This window comes from Diceros bicornis, chromosome 8 (genome assembly GCF_020826845.1).
Source record: "Diceros bicornis minor isolate mBicDic1 chromosome 8, mDicBic1.mat.cur, whole genome shotgun sequence".
NCBI classification, from domain to species: Eukaryota; Metazoa; Chordata; class Mammalia; order Perissodactyla; family Rhinocerotidae; genus Diceros; species Diceros bicornis.
In genome coordinates this window covers 41,764,585-41,783,136 of record NC_080747.1, presented here as the reverse complement: position 1 = coordinate 41,783,136, position 18,552 = coordinate 41,764,585, and the positions used below count along the sequence as shown (strand labels likewise).

At 43.2% G+C, this 18,552-nt stretch overlaps 1 pseudogene; it reads left to right on the top strand.

Annotated features, from left to right (window-relative positions):
* The first annotated feature begins 13,084 nt into the window (after positions 1 to 13,084).
* LOC131409228 (chromobox protein homolog 1-like) lies at positions 13,085 to 13,641 on the top strand (annotated as a pseudogene).
* The last annotated feature ends 4,911 nt before the right edge of the window (positions 13,642 to 18,552 follow it).

The following is an 18,552-nucleotide window of genomic DNA, read 5'->3' as shown; positions in this document are numbered from 1 at the left end:
TTTTTTTTTGGCCTGATATAGACGTGAATAGCATCTTGTCTAGAGAATGTACTCAATAAATACTGGCTGGATAATTAATCGATCAATGTAATATGTTTAATTACATTGATAACAGATACGGTAACTTGGACTTTGAATGAAGAAAGATTGTGGAAAAGAGGTGGTCTAGGACCTACTGACTTTTTTTCTGGAACGCGTGATACAGTGGTTAAGACATAAAAACCAGCCCAACAGACTTGTGTCTGTGTTCTACTTCTGCTGCATCTTTGACAAGTCCTATAATTTTTCTAAACTGCAGTTTACTCCTCTGTAATCTGGAGATAATAATTATATCTATCTCATAGGACTGTTCAATGGGAATTAAATAAAATAAAACAGAAAATGCTTAGCATGGTATCAGGCACATAGTAAGTATTTAACATAAATTTTTTTAAATTGTAGATGTTTTGTTATTTTTATGAGGTAAGATTCTGGGACAGTGCAGGCGGCCAAGGGAAAAGATTATAATAGGTTTTCAGGGGCCTGTGTCGAAGTGGCAAAGCCCAGGGTGGCCCCATGCTATGTCACAGATCTGCGAATCTCCAGATGTTCACAAGTGGAATGGTTTTCTGCAAAACAACGATGAAGTGTAAATGAGGTCAAGGAAACTTACAGGAGCTCAGAGAAAGAGCTAAGAGCAGTGTTGTCACTAAATCAAAATCAAAAAGAAATCCTGATGAGGAAACCTCACACTCTTACTCAGAGAGTTTGCACAGGATCTCACTCAAACTCCACCCCACAAAGAGTAGGGGGCAGAGAGAGAGAGAGAGACACGGAGCCAGCCCCTCTCATGCCTGCTGCTGGCCAGCCCAGCCATCCCTCAGAACCTGCTTCCTGCCTCGCTGGTGAGAGAAGACACATCCCTTGGCCCAGTAGCCACCGAAGGTCTCAGAAGGACGCCTTGTGTCTGACCTGCCAGGAGAGCAAACGAGCCCTGCCTTTCCCTGCCCAGGGGATCCTCTTGAGGGCGCTGCAGAGTGATGTCTGCACACGTGGTCTCAGAGGGAAGCAGCTCTTCCACACTGGGGACCTTTAAGGATGGCAGAGAAGTTTCAGAGTTGGGGGAAAGCCCATGGGCTATTTTAGGCCAGGCCCAGAGCTGGAGTCAACGGAGGTTTTGTTTATGTAACATCTGCAGAAGGCCCTTTGGAGAAAATAGCCCCGGGTCTCCAGGCCAGGGCAAGCAGGGGTGCGGCTGGGAGCTTCCTGTTGCTCTTGGCCTGGCTGCCCAGCTGTTTGTTAGGCTGCTCTCTTGGAGCCGTTGACTTCCGTGCTGCCTGCTCCTTCCAGTCTCTTCAGCTCCCTTCCTAAGGGCAGCGCAGGCAGGGTTGTTCCTAGGAAGTAGTGACTCAGGCTCTGCTGCCCCAGAGAGGTGCCCCTGCCCCGGCCTCCCCGGCCACTCTGCAGCCTCGGGAAGCTTCAGGGTGTCCTTCTGGCACATTCCCTCAGCTGAGCGGGTTCACTATCAGATCTAGTGTGGTTAGGGAAAGGGCATGGCTTCAGGTCAGCCGGGCATGAGTATGAATCCAGATCTGCCATTTGGTAGTTGCCTGATCTAATGCAAGTTACACAATCCCCTGAGTTACTTATTACACGTAAAAATGTATACAAACACGTGAGAGAGAAATAACATACATTAATTTCCCTCCTACCAGGCTTGTGCAGGGGCATATTCAGACTACACTGTTGTCTTTTTGAAACACAGATTCCCTTGGTGCTATGGTCTGAATGTTTGTGTCCCTCCAAAACTCATATTTGAAATCCTAATCCCCAAAAGTGATGGTACTAGGAAGCGGGGCCTTTGGGAGGTGCTTAAGTCATGAGGGTGGTGCCTCATGAACGGGATTGGTGCCCTTATAAATGAGGCTCCAGAGAGATTTCTGGCCCCTCTACCATGTGTGGACACCACAAGAAGTCTGCAACACAGAAGAAGACCATCACCCGGCCATGCTGATACCCTGCCTGATCTTGGACTTCCAGCCTCCAGAACCGTGAGAAATCAATTTCTGTTGATTATAAGCCCCCCAGTCTATGGCATTTTGTCATAGCAGCCAAAACGGACTAAGATGATTGGGAAGGGTAGGGGTCAGAATGACTTTTTTAAGTTTAAGTAAAGTTTACATACACAAAATTATACAAATCTTACATGGACATTTTGATAAATCTGTTTACCTATGTATCTACCCATGTAACCACTACTCAGGTCAAGATACAGAATATTTCCATCACCCTTGCGTGAAAAGTCCCTCCGTGTCCCTTTCTCATCAATAACTCACTCACACCCAATCTGCCTGTCTTAGTCTGCTAGGACTGCCGTAACAAAATACCACAGGCTGGGTGGCTTAAACAGCAGAAATTGATTTCTCACAGTTCTGGAGGCTGGAAGTCTGAGGTCAGTGTGCCAGCGTGGTCGGGTTCTGGTGAGAGCTCTTTTCCTGGCTTACAGACGGCTGCCTTCTTGCTGTTCACGTGACTTCTTCTTTGCGTGCCTGGAGAGAGAGAGCTCTCTGGTGTCTCCTCATAAGAACATTAATCCTATCAGATTGGGACCTCAGCCTTATGAACTCTTTTAACCTTAATTACTTCTGTAAAGGCCCTATGTCCAAATACAGTCACACTGGAGGTTAGAGCTTTAACGTGTGAGTTTGGAGGGAACACAATTCAGTCCATAACACGAGCACCACTCCGTCCTCCCCCAGGCCCTGGCTGGTAGCTACTACTTCACTTATAATACCTCAAAACTGGAAGCAACCGAAATGTCAATCAACACAAAAATGGATAAGTCAATTTTGGTTTACTCATACATTGGAATACTCTGCTGCAACAAAAAAGAATGGGTTACTGGTACATAGGATCCGTTCTGGGTATCCCCCGGGCAGGTTATGAACGAAGCAAAACGACAAAGTTCTTTGGGACCTATAAATTCTGATCTCTGCCTGGACTGCCCCAAAGGTTGGTTCATTCAGACCAAGTTTAATTATCCCCTCATATCTGAAAGCAAAATTTCAAATCTTTCCTGACCTTGCCTGACCACTGACATAGTGATGGAGACCCCTGCTCATAGCATGAGTGGTTTCTAGAAGAGCCTGGTTAATATAAAACATAGCTTTCTTGGGGAGAAAAGTTGACTTTGAATTTGGATTTTCTATTGTTTTTATTGAAGAACAATAGGGTAGCCAGTTGGCTAAGAAAACAGCAGTTGTTTCAAATTAGGTGTAATTTTGTATTAAGCCAATATTGGCTTAACAGGTTTTACCCAAGATGTTTTTCTATACATAGGATGTCTTACTAGGTCCTAGAAAGATGGTGGGAGATTTCCACATCCATGGTTATTTGGCCTTATGCTTTGTCAAATATCAAAGTAAGTTTATTTTTAACAGTTGTGCTGCCAGTTTGGGTTAAACTGTTTAACAGGAGAAAGTGTTTTTATAAAAGTTATCTCTTTGGGGGCAGGGATTCAATTCCCTCAAATAACAGATTTTAAAGTGAAGGCAGCTAGAACTTGAGATCTGAGATAACAAGCCAAACATCTCGCAACTCTGCAAAACTCAGCGTTTCCCAGGCAGTAGATGGGGTTTTCTATTCCCAAAGGTTTCATTCTGGTTTCTGTGAGTCTGATTTTTATCCAGAGGCCTTGCTTGCCTGATGTCCCAATTTGCCTTTGGTTTTTTGCACTGGAAGGATATCAAAATGGCCAGAAGCAGAGAAGCCAGTGAAGTGTAGAGGAAGAGTCTCCGTGTTAACATCAGAGACCTGGGTTTGAATCCTATATCCTCTCTGCCTGGCTATGTGACCTCGAGCAAGCTATTTAACTTTTCCAAGTCTGAGTTTCATAATCTGTAAAATGGGGATGATAATGCCTACCTCCAAGCATTTGATAAGAATTTGGAAATAATATCTGTGGAGTGCCTGACATACAGTAGCTTATTCATTCAAAAAATATTTGTTGAGTACCTACCCTGTGTCAGACACTTTAACAGTGGTCACCACAGAGTGGTGAGCACAATGATCTCTGCCCTCATGGAGCTCACAGTAGTTTAGCAAATAGTCACTATTTCAACCAGTACATGAGAAAATGCTCAACATCACTGATCACCAGGGAAATGCAAATCAAAACCATAATGAGGTATCACTTCTCATCTATTATTATGGCTATTATCAAAAAACCAAAAGATAACATGTTGGTGAGAATGTGGAGAAATTGGAACCCTTGTGTGTTGTTGGTGAAATGTAAAATGGTGCAGCCATTATGCAAGACTGTATGGAGTTTCCTCAAAAAATTAAGAATAGAACTACCACATGATCCAGCAATCTCACTTCTGGATATTTATCCAAAAGAATTAAAATCAGGATCTCAAAGAGAGATTTGTACTCCCATGTTCATTGAAGCATTACAATAGTCCCCCCTTATGCACAGGGGATACGTTCCAAGACCCTCAGTGGATACCCGAGACCATGGATAGTACCAAATCCTATATATATACTATATTTTTTCCTATTCATACATACCTATAATAAAGTTTAATTTATAAATTAGGCACAGTAAGAGATTAACAACAATAATAATAAAGTTGGCTTTGGGGCCATTATTAAGTAAAATAGGGATTACTTGAACACAAAGCACTGTGATACCGCCACAATTGATCTGACAATCTAGATGGCTTCCCAGTGACTAACGGGTGAGTGGCACGTGCAATGTAGATACACTGGACAAAGGGATGAATCATGTCCCCAGCTAGATGGAGCAGGATGGCTCAAGATTTCATCACACTCCTCAGAATGGGGTGCAATTTAAACTTATGAATTGTTTATTTCTGGAATTTTTCATTTAATATTTTCAGATTACAGTTGACCAAAGGTAACTGAAACCACAGACAGTGAAACATTGGGTAAGGGGGGACTATTGTATTGACAATAGCCAAAAAGTGGAAACAAACTAAATGTCCACTGATGGATGGATGGATAAAGAAAATGTGGTGTATACATACAACGGAATATTAGTCAGCCTTAAAAAAGAAGGCAGTTCTGCAATACGCAACAACATGGATGAACCTTGAGGACATTATGCTAAGTGAAAGAAGCCAGTCGCAGAAGGACAAATACTGCACAATTCCATTTATATGAAGTATCAAAGTAGTCAAACTCATAGAAACAGAGAGTAGAGTGGTGGTTGCCAGGGGCTAGGGAGAGGTGGAAATGGGGGAGTTGCTATTCAATGAATATAAAGTTTCAGTTATACAAGATGGATGAGTTCTAGAGATCTGCTGTATATCATAGTTAATGATACTATACATTTTATATACAACAAATACTGTACATTTTGTATACAACAAATAAAAATTTGTTAAGATGGTAGATCTCATGTTCAGTGTACCACAATAAAAAAAAAAAGAAACATTCTAAATGTGGATTATGGTAATGTTTGCATAACTCTGTATATTAAGATTTACTAAAATTCATTGAATTTTGTGGCATGTAAATTATACCTCAATAAAGGTATTACTTTTCATTTTTATATTTTAAAAAATAGTCAATGGAATATTATTCAGCACTAAAAAGACATGAGCTATCAAGCCTTGAAAAGACATGGAGGAAACTTAAATGAGTACTACTAAGTGAAAAGCCAATCTGAAAAGGCTACATGCTGTATGATTCCAACTATATGACATTCTGGAAAAGGTAAAACTATGGAGACAATAAAAAGATCAGTGAAGGAGGGATGACTAGGCAGAGCTCAGAGCATTTTTAGAGCAGTGAAAATACTCTATATGATATTATAACGATGGATACAAGTCGTTATACATTTGTCCAAATCCATAGAATGTACAACACCAAGAGTGAGCCCTAGTGTAAATTGTTGACTTTGGGTGATTAGGACGCGTCAGTGTTACCTATGATGCATCCTAGGTAAAAATGTACCATTCTGGTGGCTGATGTTGATGATGGGGGAGGCTATGCATGTGTAGGGGCAGAGGGTATTTGGGAAATCTCTGCACCTTCCTCTCAGTTTTATCGTAAACGTAAAACTGCACTAAAAAATTGTCTTAAAAAAAATAGTCTCCATTAATTTAATGGCCCCCATCTCCTTCAAGTCTGTTCAATGTCACCACTCCCCCTTCCAAAGCTCCTTTGTCCACTTTTTTCTAATGATCACCTTCTAATATACTTTATAATTATTTACCATATGTAATCAATTCTAAGTTGCATGATTCTTTTTCACACTTTAACATATAGGAACTCAGGATGTGTTTTATACTTGACAGCAATTAATTAGTAGTGTTCTTTCTTTCTTTTGTGGCACATACAATAACAGTGCATCTTTTATCGTTGCCATCTTAGAGGCTATAAACTATGCTGTCATGTTATTGTTTCTGGTCTATTTTCCCCTCTGTGATGTCAGCCCCACAGGGTAGGGGTCTTTATTTTGTTCATTGCTGGATTCCAAGTGCCTAGAACGGTGCCTGGTACCTAGTAGGTCCTCAATAAATATGTGTTCAGTGAATGAAGGAATGAAAAGGAGTTGTGCCTGCTGTTAATAAACTAATAATAAAACAAAGGAACTGAAATTGAAAGGCCAGATCAGTTATCAGTAGAACAACCTATTTTCATTATTTCCTCACTGTTCTATCCCCCAGATACCAGGAAAAGAGCCTAGTTAAGAAGAATGTTAGTGGGTCATCAGGGCTCATCCTCCAGCACAAGAAGAGACCTCCAGAGCCCTTCGGGAAGGTTGAAAAGAAGGTTACTAGGGTTAGCCCAGTCCCAGAAGCTTCTGTCCGTGTTGTCTCTCCACTGAAGCACCAAGTCAAGACATTCGCTAGAGACGCTGAAAGTGGCCCAGTCCTGTAGGAAAAGTGGCCAGAGAGTCCTCCCTGGTGGTCAATTAATCTCTTTTCAACACTCCCCAATGGTCCCGGGATCACCTGTCCCCCAAAACAGACCGCTTTTCAGTTTTGTTTGCCAATCATTGTGTTGGCCCTCATGAGCAGTGACCTGGCGGCCCCCAGGGTTGGGCTGGGGGTGGGTGGTTTCCTGGACTGCTCGCATTCGTTACTGGTGGCCCCAGGGTGGAACTTACCCCAGGCCTGGGCGTGCATGCCTGGGAATACTTAATTTCCTTGTTAGATGGAGCCTTTGCTCTGGTTCACATTAGCTCACATTTACCGCCCTGTCTGTCACAGACCGCCTCTTTGCTTTCCTTTAGTTTCAAGGGACAAATCTGATATTGTCCCTCCCCTTGCCAGCCCATTAGAAGGGACTGAATGGTTAGGGAGCCGGGAAAACCCGTTTGGGGGACGAGTACAACTTCCCATAGAATCGAGACCCCTTTCTCAAGCAGCTTCAAGTCGCTTCACCATTTCTTTCTCTTTCGACCACTCATCCATCAGGCACAATGCCTAGGGCCCACAATACTTTGAAAGGCCCACAAAATTGTTTTCATTTCTTTTAAAATCAGAAGAAAAAAGATAAGCTTTCAGGGTTAAAAAATGTGTTTATTTTTGTCTCAGCGGAAAAGAAAAATGAAAATTTTAGAATCTTTGAAAATCAATTACATTTTGCCTAAAATAAAAACATAAAATATTGAAATATTTCAAGTTATGTCAAAAATAATTGTTAATTTTGATATTATTATGAGGAAGGGGCCCATGAAAGTCACATCGTGGCCCTACTTTTTACCAGATTAGAAAAGTGACTCGTCATCCAGGAGAGGCCCGGTGGATCAGGAACATTCCGGGGCTGCGGCAAATAGTCAGGAGAATTGATAAGGGAAAAGGCAGAGCAGAACTGGCATTTTTTGAGTGCCACTCTATGGTAAGCCTGGTGTCGGGCTTTTAGGTACGTCATCTCACTGAAGCCTTACAACTGCGAGGCCATAGAATCGCCCAATTTTACAGTGAGTTTAAGGAGGTGCTTACTACTCGGCCCCCCAACATCTCCCTGTGTATTTCCTTTTCTTAAAAAAATTAATTCACATGTTCATGAATCCTTCTCAATTAGCTTATTCAAATATCATTTTGGAATGTTTTTTTTAAATGCTTTTTCCTCTTTGATGTTTCAATTAGAACCAGAAGGATGGGTTTCGACAGTCAGAGGTCTGATTTAGGTCCCAAACAAGTTTGGACCGTATTCTAAGGTGCACCCTGGGTCTGGGGGGCTTGATTTCCTAAGGCAGCCTGCCTTGGAGAAATGTATAGTTTTTACTTATTTTTTTAAACAACATGTTTCAAATGTCCAAAGGTAATTTAAAAAACAATTTCACAATCAGATTGGGGTTGTGGTAGCCCCCATGCAAACACCCACACTCTCCTCAGAATGTCCTCGGAATGGCCTACGGGCCATTCAATTAGGAAAAACAGAAAACAAAGCTTGCCCACTGGAAACAAAATCCTGCAAAAGCTGCCCTAGAAAAACAAACAGTGCTGACTTCAGGAGCTCTAGTTTCTTGATGAGACAACTTGGTTCATTTGTTATTCAGTGCATTTGAGGGCCTGCTATGTTATGTGTTGGAGACTGTGCTAGCAGCTGGGGCTTAAAACATAAACAGGATTTTGTCCCAGCTCTCAAGTCACTCCCAGTCAAGGGGGACAACCACCCTGGCCCAAGCCACCATAGCCCTTCGCCTAGACTGTTGCAGAGGCCTCCTAACTGGTCTCCCTGCATCCGCCCTTGTCCTCTATTCTCCACGCAATACATAGGGGGATCCTGTTCAAACGTGCCAGATTATGCCCCTCTGCTGAGCTCTCCGTTGCTACTCTCTTTCCTGTCTCCCGCTTCTCTTCCCCGTGCCGACTGTGCTCCAAGCGCACTGGCCGCCTCGCTTAGTCTGCAGCAGGCCAAGCCCACTCCCATGTTCATGGTTCTCCACTTGCTACTCCGTAGAGCGGGAATGCTCATCCACCAGAGGTCCACGTGGCTCACTCCTCACCTCCTTCAGGGCTTTACTCAAATGTCATTTCAGTGATGCCTTCCCTGACTGCCCTATTCAATACTGCAGCTCCCACTCCGAGCCTCCATACACCCCTTCCCGGAATCATTTTATTCCACTGCATGTACCGTCGCCTAACCATACTGTGTATTTTACTTATTTACTTTCACTGTTTGTCTCCCCGTTGCTGCTTGAGAGCAAATATTTTGTCTATTTTATACCCAACTGTATCCCTAGTGCCTAGAATAGCACCTAGTATATAGCAGCTGCTCAATAAGAATTTACTTTTTTAATAAATAAGTGACTGAATGAAACATTCATGTAAAACAAAGAAATGCCACACAGGTATGGGTTTTTGAGATCACAGAGGAGAAATCCCATCTGCTTACAGAAATCGGGAAGGCTGACTCAAAGAGGTGACTTTGCACTTAGTCTCAAAGGATGAGTAGCAGTTAGCCAGGTGAGAGAAAGGGAAAAGTCCTCAAGTAGAGGGAAAAGTGTGAGCGAAGGTATGTGCCTGTTTGGGAACTGCAGGTAGTTTGGGTACAACAGGAGCATAGGACGTACATGGAAGGGCAGTGACAAGAAACGGGGTTGGAAATGAGACCATCTCCAGCTTGTGTCCAGCTAAGGAGTTTTGACTTCCTTCTTCAGGTGTTGGGGAACTATGGAAGACTATGTAGCAGAAGAGAGACATGATTGGGTCCATGTTTTGAGAAGACCTCTCTGGAATTCCCATAGGGAAAGAATTGGGGGGAAGCTGGGAAGACCAGCTTCAGAGGTTGCTTCAGTAGAATGTTGAAAGATGACAAAGACCTGCAGCAGTGACTGTGGGTGTGACAAAGAGGGGGGGTTTAAGAGATATTGGGGGAACAGATTCTAAAGGACTTGATGACCCATTGTGACAGGGAGAGGGGACTGGCTTGAGCCGAAAAAGACTAGAATGACTCCCCCAAGTGTCTTTTAGGTAAATGAGGTAAATATATAAATTCATCCAACAAATATTTATTGAAAACCTGCTATGACCAGGCGCTAATCTAAGCACTGGGACTATAGCTTTGAACAAAATGGAAAAAGCCCAAGTGGAAGAGACTATCAGTAAACAAATAAATGAAGAGATAGTGTAATTTCAGATTGTGATAAGCCTTATGATGAAAAACAAAGCATGATAAAACGATGGAGCACAGTGTTTATTTTACACAGGAGTCAGGGACTGATTCTTTGAGGAGGTGATGTTAGAGCACAGGAAAGCCATGTGAAGATCTGGAGGGAAAGATATTCAGGCAGAGGGAATAGGGGGCATAAAGAACCTGTGACTGAAGCAAGGGAGGCTCATTTGACAAATAATGAGAAGGTCAGTGTGGCTGAAGCTCAGTAAGTTAAGTAATAGGATAAAGGAGGATAGGCAGGGGCTGGATTCTTACAGCTTTGTCTACCATGACAATGTGTATGGATTTCATTCAAAGTGTGGTGGGGAGCCATTGGATGTGTTTGAGAAGGGAGAGACAAATTATAATTTGACTTATGTTGTTGTTGTTGTTGTTGTTTTTAAATCATTCTGGTTGTGGAGTATAGAATGAATTTCAGAGATGTGAGATTGGAAGCAGCAGGGGTCGGCCCAGTGGCCTAGTGGTTAAGCTTGCGCACTCTGCTTCGGTGGCCTGGAGTTCGCAGGTTTGGATCCTGGGCACGGACCTACACATCACTTATCAAGCCATGTTGTGGCAGGCGTCCCACATATAAAGTAGAGGAAGATGGGCATGGATGTTAGCCCAGGGCCAATCTTCCTCAGCAAAAAGAGGAGGATTGGCAACAGATGTTAGCTCAGGGCTAATCTTCCTCACACACACACACACACACACACACACACACACACAAGAATGGAAGCAGTAGTCCAGGCAGAAGAAAATGGTGGCTGAGATTTGGGTTGTAGTAGTGAAAGTATTAAAGAGTGGATAGCCTTTTTATCTCCTGAGGGTGGAAAAATCAGGACTTGCTGATGAATTGAATGTAGGGGAAAACAGGAATCAAAAATCACTCCTAGGTTCTTCACCTGAGAAAATGGGTGAATGTTGGTGCTCTTTCCTGAGGTTGTTGGGGAGGAAGTGTTGGGGAGGAATAGGTTTTAAGGAGGTGGAGGAGGGAATCAAAGGTTTTGTTTCAGACATATTTCACTTGGAAAGCCTATTGAACATCCAAGAGGAACTATGAGAAGTCAGCTAGAGGCACAGGTCTGGAGCTCATAGGCAAGGTTTGGGTTGAGATAAAAATTTGAAGGTATTTGATGTCATGAGATTAAATAAGATCACCAGGAAGCTGAATATAGATAAGAAAGAGAAGGTGGTCCAGGACTGATCCTTGGTCACTCGAGATATAGTAGTTGAGTGGAGGAGGAGGAGCCAATGAAGGAGACTGAGAAGGAGATACTGGTGAGAGAAATTTGAGAGAGTGGTGTCCCAAATGCCAAGTGAAGAGATTGTTTCAAGAAGGAAGGCGTGATCTTCTATGCCAAATGCTGCCGAGAGGTCTAGTAAATGAGACCTGAGAACCGATCATTGGACTTGACAAGATGGAGATCCTTGGCAACCTTGACAAGAGCTGTTTTGGCAAAGTGGTGGTGACAAAACAAGGAAACTGGGAGGTGAGAAAGTGAAGATAAGGACTAGAGAGGACTCAAAAATCTTTGCCTTCGGCCCTGTGGCTTGGTGGTTAAGTGCGCGCGCTGCAATGCTGGTGGCCTGGGTTCGGATCCCGGGTGCGCATCGGAGCACCACTTCTCCATCCATCCTGGGGCCGAGTCCCGCATGCAGCAGCTGGAGGGATGTGCAGCTATGACATACAGCTATCTACTGGGGCTTTGGGGGGAAAAATAAAATAAATAAAATCTTAAAAAAAAAAAAAATCTTTGCCTTAAAAGAGTACAGAGAGATGAAGTGAGAGCTGAATGGGACAAGAGGTCAAGGGGATTTTATTTTGTTTTGTTTTTACAGCATATTTATGTACAGATGAAAATTATGCAGTAAAGAGGGGGAAACTAATGATACAGGAAGAAGAGGGCTGAACTGTAGGAGTCAAAACCCTTCAATAAGCAGGAGGATAGGATACAGTGCACGAGTGGAGGGGTTGGTCTTGGGAACGGGTACCCTCCCCCCTGCTGTGAGAGGAAGGATGGCAGAATGTAGGGGCACAGGTGGTTGGTCCTACCAGGAGGAGTCCTCTATGGTTGTTTTCACTTTCTCAGGAAAATATTCAGCTGAGAGTGACGACATAGAGGGGATGATGGAATTTTGAGAAGCGGGGAAGAAAGTATAAAGAGTAGGCACAAAATTAGGAGAGCAAGTTGGATAGCAGAGTATTAGAATTGCCAGGCTCACCTAATGTGAGGGCTCACCTAAGATATATGGTCCTTAATTTTTTTTCCAGCTTTATTGAAATATAACTGACATATAACATTGTGTAAGTTTAAGGTGTACAATGTGTTGATTTTATACCCTTATATATGGTGAAATGACTACCACAGTAGCATTAGCTAACACCTCCATCATATCACGTAACTACTATTTCTTTTTTTGTGGTGAGAGCATTTAAGAGCTACTCTCTTAGCAACTTTCAAGTAGATAATATGGAATTATTAACTATAATCACCATGCTGTACATTAGATCACCAGAACTTACTCATCTTATAACTAGAAGTTTGCACTCTTTGACTGACATCTCATGTCCGCCCACCCCCCAGCCACTGGCAACCACCATTACACTCTTTTTTTTTTAATGAAACATTTTATTATGTGACTTGCAAACTGGCACTCCAAATTACTTCCAAAACCATTTACTGTCAGCATCAACAATAAATTAAGTGGGTGCGGTGCGCGAGGGGGCAGCGTAGACGGCGAGGTTCTTTGGTTTGGCAGAGGGGAGGGCTGTTGGCTGGGGCCTGCAGTACGCCACTTCAGTGAGGGGCTCACCCGTGGCCACCGGGCTTGTCACCTTTCTGGGTGCCACTCCCCGAGCCGGCCCGACGCGACGCAGCAGTAGCGTGGCACCGATTCCTCTCCGGCTCTTGGGTGCTGCTCAGATCTGAGCGGCGTCACCCTGTATACCAGAAAGCTGGCAGGCACTATGGGGAAGAAACAAAACAAGAAAGTGGAGGAGGTGCTAGAAGAGGAGGAAGAGGAACATGTGGGGGAAGAAGTTCTCGACCACGGAGTGGTAAAGGGCAAAGTGGAGTAGCTCCCAAAGCGGAAGGGTTCTCAGATGAGGATGGCCCGTGGGAACCAGAAGAGAACCTCAGCTGCCCCGACCTCATTGCCGAGTTTCTACAATCACAGGAAACACACATGAGACAAATAAGTCAGACAGAGGCCAGCGCAAAGCTGACTCTGATTCTGAAGATAAGGGAGAGGAGAGCAAGCCAAAGAAGAAGAAAGAAGTCAGAAAGACCACAAGGCTTCGCCAGGGTTTGGAGGTGGAGTGGATTATTGGAGCTACAGACTCCAGGGGAGAGCTCAGTTCCTGATGAAATGGAAAAACTCTGATGAGGCTGACCTGCCACACTGGTCCCTGCCGAGGAAGCCAATGTCAAGCGCCCACAGGTTGTCATATCCTTGCATGAGGAAAGGCTGACATGGCATTCCTACCCCTCGGGGGATGATGACAAAAAAGAGAACAAGAAATAACTCTCCTGAGTACCAGCCCTTGTCACATGACTGTAGGTTTCAAGTGGGAAGGGAAGGAGTTCTGCTTGTCTTGACGCCATACAGGTGGCTTGAGAAGACGCCCTTGGAAGAGCCAGTGTAGCTTCTGTGCCCTACAGCAGCCCAGGTGCTTTAAAGCCGTTCCATGCTGTATAGTTTGCACACCCACCACAGGAGGGGGAGGAGGATAAGTGTTTCGAGGCAGCCCATTCTGCACTTTGCTGAGAAAAGTAGAGGCCCTTCCATGAAGGACAGAACTTGCAGAATGGGTGTGTGGGAAAGCAGAAAGATACTGTAGATCTTCACAGAGCGTCTCCTCAACCCACAGCCTTCCTCCCAATGGTGTTATCTCTGCATTTTTACAGCGTAGCATGTGTGTAGTTTGTGGCTATTACTGGTGTGTTATTTGGCGGTGGGAGGGATTGGGGGGAGGAAGGGAGATGAGTAGGATCATTTTTGTTAAAATTTGGGGCCTGATTGGGGAAATGGTGAAACGATGGAAAGAACAAACAACTAATGATGATTCGGTTCTATGTCCAGAATATTGTATCTTTTCAAAAAATGTCAGTGGAAACCTAAACAAGGACTGTGAGAGACTCTTTAAAAGCTGTGAATACTTGAAACTTATAAGCCAAGATGTTCCTTGCCTGAGCTTAATGCTGTTCCCAACAAAGGACTAAGCCAGTTAATAAGTTACTGAAGCTGCCATTTTGGGGATGGAAACTGGTTGAGGAGGGAGTCTTTTGTTGGAGCATAGACACAGGCAGATCGTTGTCTGAGAGGTGCTAATTCCTGAAGTTGACAAGAAGACCCCTTCTTTCCAATTATAAAGTTAAAAATATCAGCTCGTCCATCCAAGCCACTGGCTGAGGTATTTGAGGAGGGGAAGAGGAAGGTATAGGAGGTGGGAGAGTAGGGGACAACAAGTGCCCATGCTCTTAGGGTGAAAAACTCTTGGAGCCTCTCTGTTTTTTGAACTTTGAACTCTGAAACCATTGGTGACAAAGTTCAGTCACTTGGAGCCTCTCTGTTTTTTGAACTTTGAACTCTGAAACCATTGGTGACAAAGTTCAGTCACTGACAGCACAAGTTCGTTGTATCACTTCAAGAGTGATTAAATTTTCATGCTGGGGCACTGGTTCACTTTAAAACACAAAACAAAACAAAATAAAACAATTTTTTTAATCATAAGAATTGACTAATACCCAAAATGCTATCTTGAATCACGAGCTTCATCAGTTCTTGACATCACCTAGGCTGGCGTCGAGAACTCCATTGTGAAATCTTTTCGAGCTTGTGTTAGGTTTCTGTGGAAACTTTGTTAAAATGTAAACTTCATACTGCATTGTCAGTTTTTGTCTTAATAAAGCTATAGATTTATAATCCTTAAAAAAAAACACAACAATAAATTAAGTGGATAATGCAACAAGACCACTATGAGGAAGGGCAGCTTCAAATGGATATGGTCTGGTTTCCTTAAAAAAAAAAAGTTTCTTATTCCATATTCACATAGCCCTGTGTATCTTCCTATTCTTTTTCTATTTCTAATCATCTTCCACAAATTGCTGAGTGTGCAAAATTAGGAGCCAGAAGATATTCACAAATTTCAATATTCTCCCTGCCACTGGCTCTTTGGATCTCTACTCTTTGTTTCTATGAGTTTGGCTTCTTTAGATTCCACATATAAGTGAGATCATACAGTATTCGTCTTTCTCTGTCTAACGTATTTCATTTAGCATGATGCCCTCAAGGTCCATCCACATTGTTGCAAATGGCAGGATTTCTTTCTTTCTCATGGCTGAATAATACGGTCCTTGATTTAAAGTGAGGTCGGTCAGTCTGGTTGTGTATTTAATTCCAGCCAGTTTAGCCACATGGGGGCAGATGTGAAGTAGGCAGAGAAAAACAGATGACGACGCTTTGGTGGAGGGAGACGTTGTGGGGTAGGAAGACGGAGAGTTTAGCTTGGCATGTGTTGGGTTTGAAATATTTAAAGAGAGGCAGGTAGAGCTGTCTAGTAGACAGTTGGAAATGAGGAGTCTATGCTATAAATAAAGGTTTGAGAATTACTCACTGGTTCAACAAACATTGACTGTGTGTCCTGTGTGCCAGACACAGTTCTAAACCCTGGGGTTCAGCAGTGAAAAAAAGACAGAGATGAGATGTGCAGCCCAAGGATGTGCAAGATGGTCCTTTCGTATGTGGGTAGAAAATATTTGAACCTCCACTTATATATTTGTTATATCCTTTAATATATATCTTTATATGGGTCTTATTAATTTTATAATACATTAACAGTAGTACATATATTATTACATAATAAATATGTATATGTTGGGAGATGCATGCTCAAAAATTATTTACTGACAAACGTGCTTGATCAAACACCTTTGGTAACCACTAGCCACGTGTAAGATAGTCGAGGGAGAGGGATTGTAGTCAAGTTCCCCCAAAACTGACGCTGTTGAGGATGTATATAAGGAATTAGATTAGCTTTCTGCAGGGCACAGCCCCTGAATTATCCCATCCTGTGTTGGGAATTAAAATTCCAAAGTGATGAGCCTTCCGGAAATGGGACAGAATTAAAATATCAAGAACTTTATCAAGATTGTGCTGTTGAAAAACAGAACAAGCTGCCACGTGACAAGGTAGAGACCATTTGGCAGAGGCAAGATGACTGTTGGTGAGGCAGGTTGTAAAGGAGGGTAGTCTTTTCAGGACTCCACTGATTTGGTGGAGAAGATTGGACCATGTGACCCTCAAGTGTCTTGTAACTCTAAGCATCAATGCGTGTATGAAGAATGAGCCCTGAACTTGGAATTATAATAATCTCTTTATGCAAGGAGTTGGATAGAGGAAGGGTGAGTCATAGCCTCGCATCTACAAACAGAGGGGTGATGATCTGCCCAGATTGTAGCAAAGGGAGCGCTGGAGAATGTGTCAGCATTTCCAGCTCACTTCGTGGGAGAGGGGGCCTGAGGAGCAGATGTGAACATTTTGGTTTCTGTGGTTGGTATTTTCCTATCATGGAGAAGAGTGACTCACAAGGTCCCCACAACTTGATGAAAATCACCCGGAGAGACAGCTCAGAATAGTGGAAAGTTACTCCATGTATCATGGTCTCTAGTGTTTTCAGGTGAGGAAACTGAAGCTCAGAGAGGCTAAGAAACTAGCCTCGAGTCACTCAGCTGATTAGTGGCAAAGCTGGAATTCAAAGCCAGGGCTATCTAACTTAAAGTCCTACGTTTTCTTCGCTTTGTGGTAAATTGGAGAAATGCCTTAAGAAAACACAAAGGGCTGCAGGTGGTCAAAGAAGCAAGAATGCATTCAGAAGGACACAGGTGGGCTGCTGTAACAAAGAGAAGCAGGAATTACCCAAACCAAACAGTGGTTTCAACAAGACGGAAATATTTCTCTCTCACCTAATGGTCTGAGCATAGGCCACCCAGGACTGATGTGACAGCTCCATTGTGTTGGGGCCCAGGCTCCTTCTAACTCTTGGCTCTGACCTCACTTATAGTGTTGCTTTTATCTGCATGGTTGAAGATGGCATCACTCCGTACCATGTCCACTGGGTCTGCATTTCTTGCAGCAGGAAGAGAGAGAAGGAGACGGGAGTCCCTGGGTCCCTTTAGGTGTGATCCGTCATTGCACACTTTGCTTCTGCTCGCAGACGCTTGGCCAGAACTAATCACATGGCCACACGGAGTCACGAGGGAAGCTGGAAAATGTCTTCCTTCCAGGTGGCTATGTACCCAGTTAAAAATCAGAGATGCTATTTCTAAAAGGAGAAAGGGGGAATGGGTATTGATAGGCAACCAGCAGCCTGTGACACAGAAAATTACATCTGTTAGAAGAACAAGAAAAAAGTGCATAGAGGTAGGATTCAGACTGTGCTAAACGGAAGGAGGGCATTCCAGTTATGGGAAACAGCCTGGGCAAGGGCGGAAGAGACAGGCTTCTTTAGAGAAGAGCTGGTAGCCAAGTTTGGAAGAGTTTAGGAGTGTATGCAAGGAAACTCTAAGAAACAAGACTAAAAATTTTTGTCACAGGCCTTCAATATATCAGGTGAGGAATTTGTACTGCCTCTTGGTAGGCAAGAGATTGCAGGTCTGTAAGCACAAAGGATGTTATGGTTAGGGTTGTACTTTTCAGAGATTGTTCCAGCAGTTGTATGCATAGTGTGGATGGAGGAAGGCAAGATAGAAAGTGGGAGAGGATAGTGGAAAAACACCAGACCGGGTTCAGGAGGCCTGGCTGCAAACCCAGCTCTGCCATTAACCAACCATTGCGAGTGGTTAAGACTCCGGCTCTAGAGTCCCTGCATGCACATCTCAGCCCCACCACTCATCAGCCATGCAGAAAAACTGAGTAATCCATGGAGAGTCCTTAGCACGTGCCAGGAACATGGCAAGTGTTAACTTGCTGTTGAAAAGTTAGTTAATATAACGGTTAATGTAATGTAAAAGTTAATGTAATTGGTTAGATGTAAAGTTTCCTTAGTTAAATGTAAAGGTTCAGTGAGTTGATTTCTAAAGACACTTTCAGCTCTAAAATTCCCTGATTTTACTTTAGACTATAAACATGAATACGTGTTTAACACTAGCTGAAGAAATCTGAAAATAATATTTTAGAGTACTTTTATTTCCATTAAGTAACATATTAATATTGTTAAACTGACATTTGCTCCCCAGACCAAATTATACTATTTGTTGATTGGAGAAAAAGAGAATTATATTCAAATCATATTTTACTTAATGCAAAAAAAATGATGATATCCTGGGGCATTGAGGCACTACAGCCGCCCAGCTATGAGCTTCTAGCTTGTGTCTTAGAAGAGGAGTGGGGACTCCATGCCACCTGCTAGTTTTCTGAATCAAATTGGGATGTAGG